At 37.9% G+C, this 7,500-nt stretch overlaps 2 protein-coding genes across 15 annotated transcripts in view; both read left to right on the forward strand.

Annotated features, from left to right (window-relative positions):
* Window positions 1-1,579, forward strand: part of LOC106870504 (copper homeostasis protein cutC homolog) — a 17,199-nt gene extending 15,620 nt beyond the window's left edge. For all 4 annotated transcript variants that reach the window (XR_016244195.1, XM_089362217.1, XM_089362216.1 and 1 more), the window contains one exon: window positions 1,412-1,579. The gene's annotated coding sequence lies outside the window, so the exon portion shown is untranslated. The remainder of the gene's footprint in view (window positions 1-1,411) is intronic.
* Window positions 1,580-4,077: 2,498 nt separating this feature from the next.
* LOC106882076 (uncharacterized) overlaps window positions 4,078-7,500 on the forward strand; it is a 57,259-nt gene continuing 53,836 nt past the window's right edge. For 3 of the 11 annotated variants that reach the window (XM_089362209.1, XM_089362213.1, XM_089362212.1), the window contains exon 1: window positions 4,120-4,967. The gene's annotated coding sequence lies outside the window, so the exon portion shown is untranslated. Of the gene's footprint in view, window positions 4,968-7,500 lie in introns of all 11 variants that reach the window. The other 8 variants (XM_089362207.1, XM_089362208.1, XM_089362211.1 and 5 more) reach the window with 7 other exon arrangements.

The raw sequence follows: 7,500 nt of genomic DNA on the forward strand, positions 1-7,500 counted from the left end.
TAATAATAATAAAAATAAAATACAACAAGTAAACCATTATACTGACATCTTTTACTTGTTCTAGACTACGGCCATACTGGAGCACTGCCTCAAAGAATTTTTTATAGTCGAATGAATCAACCCGAGTACTTATCGGTTTTACATTGCATATAGCCGCCTTCATTAGTTTATAAACATGTAACCAATACATAAGCTCTGTAAATAGCACAATACAAATAACTGACAAATATAATATCAAATACAATTGCAAACAAACCCAATGCCATAATAAGAACCAGTTAAATAGGTTACACACTTTTAGAAAAAGCTTAGTTAGAAATAGAATTACATGCCTCGATAATATAGACACCTCTAATTGTATTGAATGGTATATAATTCCCTTCGGAAAACAAATAACTTCCAATATGCCAAAATTGTTTTATTCAGCATTGACTAAACATTTTCCAAAAGACAGTAAATACTATAGAATTTTTAATAAACATAGAGTTAAATTAGCTTTTTCTAATAGCAAAAATCTAGCACAAATTATAGCAACACACGATAGGTAAGGGTTAACAACAGGAAAGGCGTCTGGTGGTAAAACAATGCTTCTATAATATACTCATTAAACCCATACTAATATGGAGAAGACAGATGTAAAAGCAAACTGACAAGCAAATACATAGAGCAATTGTCATATCTCCTGAACTATTTATTGTAGATAATGTGGTGATGTTTCTTAGGCAACATGGTTTAAGCGTTGTTAGATAATAGATAGCAGGGTCACACTGTTGGTAGGAGAAGTCAAGAAGGTAGAAGAAATGAGATAAATTAAAATGAAATACGAGGAGGTTAAATTTTCATGAGAGATTTATAAATGTTTTAAAGGTTTGCGAATGTAACAGAGAAGAATATATAAAAGGCTTATGAATATGGAAGTTGATGCAGATGTAGATTGATCTGTCTGTCACGTTTTCTTTCTATCAGTCTGCACTTCTGTTTGTCGACTTATTTATCTACCTGTTTCTTTATTGTTTCAGTCATTTGACTGAGGCCATGCTGGAGCACTGCCTTTAATTGAAGAAATCGACCCCCAGGACTTATTCTTTGTGAACCTAGTACTTATTCCATCGGTCTCTTTTGCTGAACTGCTAAGTTACGGTGACATAAACACACCAACATCAGTTGTCAAGCGATGATAGGGGAACAAACACAGACACACACATACATACATATATGTGTATGTATATATATATATATATATATATATATATATATATATATATATATGATGATGAAAATATAGTCCATACAGTGTGATATTTTTGTGTCTTTTTTCTGATATTTATTTTTTTTAACGAAGACTTATTATTATTTAAGCAAATGAAGTTTTTTTTTTTTTAATTGAGTCTCTTTCGTCTTTTAATTACAGAATGATTCCAGCCAACCAATTATGAAAACTGTTGAAAATCCTTTCTTACTTGCCTTCGTCCATTTCTACTCGTTAGCCCTAATGAAGCTGTCAGCCTACCAGTGCACGCTACTAACTAAATATTGTTTTAACCAAATTAACGTAATTAAAAAAGAACTGTTATCCTGACATTTTGATAAGCATTTGTTTATATCAAGGACAAAGTTCTTCTTTTCCTTCTCTCCCTCCACTTTTTCCATCTCCTCCTCCTCTTCTTCTTCCCCCCACTTCTTCCTTCTTCATTTTTCACTTCTTTTTTCTTCCTCTTCTCCCTCTTCCTATACTTCTTCTTCTCTTTCTTCTTCTTCTCCTCCTTCTCTTTCTCTTTCTCCTTCTTCCTTCACCTCCTCCTCCTTCTCCCTTTTCTTCATCCCCTTCTCCTCCATCTTTTATTCTCCTCTCCTTCATGTTTTTTTTCCTTCTTTCCTCTTCCTCCTCCCCTTCTCCTTCCTCCTCCTCCCCCTGCTTCCCCTCCCCCTCCTCTGCCTGCTGCTACTCTTTCTTCCTTTCTCCGTCCATCTCATTTCCAACTTTCTATCCACATCCAGTGTAAGGCATGTGAGAAAACAGGAAGGGGCCAAAAGGTGAAACCTTTAATTACACCTGTCGTTTAATTACACCTGTTATTTAGACTCTCCCCCTCTCACTGACCTCCTTTACCCACTTATCTAACATTAAAAATACATCAAAACTCAACACTAAGCCCCTCCCCCAATAAGGATCTCCGCTCACCCCTCAAGAACCTCACAAAAACACTGTGGGTATAAAACTCTTCATTTTTATGTAAAAATATGTTGGGCAAGACACCAGAGAAGTGGGACTCTGGTTCTGTGGATGAGAACCCTTTTGACTGCAGGAGTAAATCTTAAGTAATTAAGAACCAGGGTGGAGTCTCTTCTGTGGTGAGATAAATTATGTATCTTTAATTACAAAATTTCATAATTATGTAACATGTGGTATAATTATAAACAGAGATATAATTATAAACAATTATAGGCGCAGGAGTGGCTGTGTGGTAAGTAGTTTGCTTACCAACCACATGGTTCCGGGTTCAGTCCCACTGCGTGGCACCTTGGGCAAGTGTCTTCTACTATAGCCTCAGGCCGACCAAAGCCTTGTGAGTGGATTTGGTAGACGGAAACTGGAAGAAACCCGTCGTATATATATATATTTATGTATGTGTGTGTATATGTTTGTGTGTCTGTTTGTCCCACCCAAAATCGCTTGACACAATGCAATGCCGACCATGCCACAAAATCATCATCATCGTTATTGTTGTCGTCACCATCATCATCATAGTCGTCATCATCATTGTCATCCATCTTCCATACTAGCATCAGTTGGAGAATTTGGTCGGATCCAATGGAAATCATTCCGTTGAAACTCTCAAACAAGTCTGCCAGTTCACAGCTATTAGCGACAAATTAGTCACTGCAAATGTTTTGGGGTCAAGTGAGAGAGAGAGACAGACAGACAGGCAGACAGAAGAAAAGAATTTGAAAGCAAGAGTAGTTGGAAGTGAGGGGACAAGAAAAAGAGTGAAAAAATAAAGGTGGGAGGATTTAATAGACCGTGTAAAAGTAAGGGGTTAGATATTTTTAAGGGTTCATTTGAATGTCAGTGATCTAGAGACGGCTTAACAATTATAATATACCGATTCATTTCAGTGCACAAGACATACATACAAACCATATAAATTAGCCGACGAGCCAACACATTTTTCGCAAAGGCACGGAAATATGTTTGCCCAGGCAGGTGGGGGGATGGTCATGTGGTTAAGAAGATCGCTTTGCAGCCATGTGGTTTTGGGTTCAGTCCCACCGTCTGGGAAACCTTGGGCAAATGTCTTTTACTCTAATTCCAGGTCAACCAATGTGCCTGACAACTGATGCTGGTATATTTGTGTCCCTGTAACATTGTGGTTCAGCAACACAGACTGATGAAATAAGTACTAGGTTTAAAAAGTAAGTTCTGGGGTTGATTTGTTAAACTAAAACCCTTCAAGGTGGTACTCCAGCATGGCTGCAGTCAAATGCTTGAAACAAGTAAAAGAATAAATGGATATATATATATAAATATATATATATATACATACATATATACAATGGACTTCTTTCAGTTTCTGACAAGGCTCGGGTCGGCCAGAGGCTATGATAGAAGACACTTGCCCCAAGGTGCCACGCGGTTGGACTGAACCCGGAACCATGTGGTTGGTAAGTAAGCTACTTACCACACAACCACTCCTGTGCCTATAATATATATATATATATACATATATTGCTGTGTCTGGAGAGAGTCATTCTCTTTTTCGTGCCTCATTATTTCATCCAAAAACTATATATATATACACATACACATATATGCATACACCCACACTCCACACAAATGATGTGTACATAAATTTTGTATATGGTGATTCTACGTGTGTGTGTGTGTGTGGATGAGTGTGTGTGTGTGTTTAATTGCGTGGAGTGGTTCTCTGCCAAACGGAGGCTGGTTTGCTGCTGTCTCCCTTGCTCCACTCTCAATATCACGAACTGCCTCCGTCGCCAAAACAAAACCCACCACCACCACCACCACCAAGAGACGTCCCACATCCTCCTCCACACCTACCAATCTATTATAGTTCAGTGTATGACTCCAGTGGAATTATCACTATTATTACCGCTTAGTAACATTAGTACTGGGTAAATCTACTTCATACTTCCGTCTACTAAGTGAGCCTCAATGTGGCCGGTTGTTCGACATGCTAGAAATAGCAACCAATTCTCCTTCAGGCATGGTTAGAATGTGCCTGATCGTTTGGTGCTCAGAGACGCTAACCGTCTGCTAAATAACGTCTATGGCCATCTCACACACGACTAACGTCAAAGCGGCCACTACTATGACTGCTACTACTACTACTACTACTATTACTACCATCCCCACCATCATCATCATCATCATTAATTTGAACCAATGAAATTTTGTCTGTAATGATTTCTGACCTTCAAGAAATAGCAGCCAAATCTCTTCTCGTTACGTCTTATTGGTTTGAAATAAGAAGGACAAGGACACATTGAGTAGTGTAGTGCTTACATGTACAAAAAGACGGGATGGTCATGAGTGGGTTGCTTGACATCACAACTACCGGCATCACCACCATCATCATTACAACGACCATCGAACTACCACCACCACCACCACCAACAGCTACTACTACTACTGACAAAAAAACAGCACCACTCCCTCCACCATCGCCAAAACCACTGCCAATAAACAACGGCATAAGCACCACCAACCAGTAGAATTCAAAGCAACAACTTTACCACCGCTACCACCACCACAACCATCATCATCACTAGTAAAACAATCAACATCATTATTAATCGCCACACCCACCATCATCATAATCACAAACAACAGCAGCAGCAGCAGCAGAAGTTTAAAAAAAACAAAAATCTAGGACAATATTTTTTGTTTCTGTCAAATCTCTTTGCCCGGTTTACTTCCTTCGTAGTTTGAACTTCACTCCACTGTAAGTTAAATTTCCCGTCTTTACTACAATATTTTTTAATAATGTATGTATGTATGATGTATATATATATATATATATGTGTGTGTGTGTATATATATATATATATATATATATATATATTGATGTGTGTAGCGGAGTCATTAAGCCAATATTAACACACACAGAGACAGAAAAACGATATATATATATGTATGTAGTATGTATGTGTGTGTATAGATATGTACGTATATGTAAGGTGTTTACATCGGCAATACACACATGTGTACACATGATAATATACACACATACTTGCTTAAGGGTGTGTATATGTTTCTTGTACGTGTGTATGTGTTTATACATGTGTGTGTATATATATTATCACTATTGTTATCACTTTAGCTACGAACACACACACACATGTATGTATGTTTGTGTGTGTGTGTAATGCGTTTGTATTTATTTAGTCCTCTAGCCCTAATTTACGTGGTCTTTTAAGCTGCGAGAAGCAGCAGCTAAATATCCCTGAAATCATTCCCTAACAATTTAGACTGTATTGTACTTGGTTTGCCAGGATATCGGAAAAAATGATGGGATGGTCACGGCCACAATATTGTTCTTATTTTTATCATAGTCCGCTCGATAAGGACTGCTGAGTATAAACAAGAATAAGCGGACAAAATGCAATTAATAATTTTTTTTTATTAACCAGAGGTAGTGATGAGTGGGACATCAACAGAACAGACAACAATCTGAAGAGGGATTTATATATAGGATGGGATGAAAAAAGTATAGATAGTATACAAAGTATGTGATAACATGGATAATGTAGTCCTCCTGGCACAGGAGAAACTTAAACTAGGACCAATTAAAGGACCTCGTAGATCCAGGATTACCCTGACCACGAAAGGTACGAGCCCTCTCTCATGCTCGCCAAACTACAGGCACGTACCAGAGTAGGGCCATTCACTCTAACCATTTTTGTCACAGTCACCCATCTTTTCACAAATTCACTGCGAGGTAGTGTTTCCCTCTTCCCTCTCACTTTCCTTTCCAAAGAAAAAAGTCAATGAGAGTTTGACCGAAGAATGGTTCAAATTTTGGCTCAGAACCAGCATTTTTGGAGGAGGGTATAATTCGGTTACATCGAACCCCCAGTGTTCGACTGCTACTTATTTTACCGACCCGGAAGGACGAAAAGCAGAGACGACCTCGGCGGAATTTGAACTTCAGAACATAAAGACAGACTAAATGCCGCTAATCATTTTGTCCGACGTGCTAACGATTCTGCCAGCTTGCCAATAATTGGTGATTATCATTGGGGCCTTGGGGACAGTATCTAAAGGTAACTGAGTGGAATATAAAAGGAATGGGAGTAGAGTGCTTTGTTGAGCTGCTGACAAAAGCTTGTCTCTTTTGAACGGCCAGAGTCACCAAGAAAGTACTAAACAGTTAAAGGGAACAAATAGCATGTTACCGTAGACTGCAGGTATAGCAAGGGAGATGTAATTTAATATTGCAGCAGTTGCAACAAAATCTGAGTTAATAAAAATAATTAATGAGTAAATCATAATAATAATAAAACATCTCCGGAAATTATTCATTATAAGGCGTCGAATACGTGGTTTCGATTCCAGTCTCACTGTACGATACTGTCTGCCTTAGTTCCAGGTGTGTAGGCTTAAAACGAAAAATAAATGGTACCAAAAGGTAAAAAAAAAATTTTCTTAAGTATTGCGATCAATTCGTTCGATTAAAACCACTTCAAGACGGTGCCCCGGACTAAAATGAGTTAAAGATGACAATTATCTACGCCCCGCTCCAAAATAAAAAGAAACATTCTCAATTTTAGTATCCGAAATTTCGGGATTAACTGTAAAATTAACTTAACGTCAGAATTAATTTAGTGTAAAGTATGACCCAAGGGAGAGATTTGCCTACTTTATTTAGCAGGGCGAGAGACTGTGTAGACAGATTTTAGGTATAATTACTAGACAGGATCTTACGTTAGGTCGCGCATGTATGTCTGTACGTACGTGCACACGTGCATATATATGTATGTACGCGCGTTTGTATGTATGTACCTATATGTTTGTACGTCGGTGTGTTTGTATGTATGAATGCCTCGTCTATTTTTTAATTACTATAAATCTTCCACTGAGGAGGGAGCCGGTTTCCAACAAAGATACAAGGTTCCATCTTTGGGATGTAGTTAAAACAAATTCACATTTGGAACTTGAGAAAAGTCTTGCATATTTTTATTGTTCCACTCACAGATTGCACTTATGTACGAATTAGTCGGTCGATTTCTCTTTCTGAAAATCCCAGTTTATCCAGATTCACTTTTAAGCATTTACTAACAAAACCTAGTTCTCCAATTATTATCGGTATGAATATGAATTCATAATCTGGATATAGAAGCTGGAGGTTTCGAAACAGTTGTCCATAGATATCCTCTTTTTCTTTGGTTTTCAAAGAGATATTTATATCTGCAGGGCAGCTGACCTCTATGATGGTACATACCTTTGTCCCTCTGTCCCAAACAACAATAGCCAGC

This window comes from Octopus bimaculoides, chromosome 14, assembly GCF_046866305.1.
Source record: "Octopus bimaculoides isolate indiv1 chromosome 14, ASM4686630v1, whole genome shotgun sequence".
Taxonomy (NCBI): Eukaryota; Metazoa; Mollusca; class Cephalopoda; order Octopoda; family Octopodidae; genus Octopus; species Octopus bimaculoides.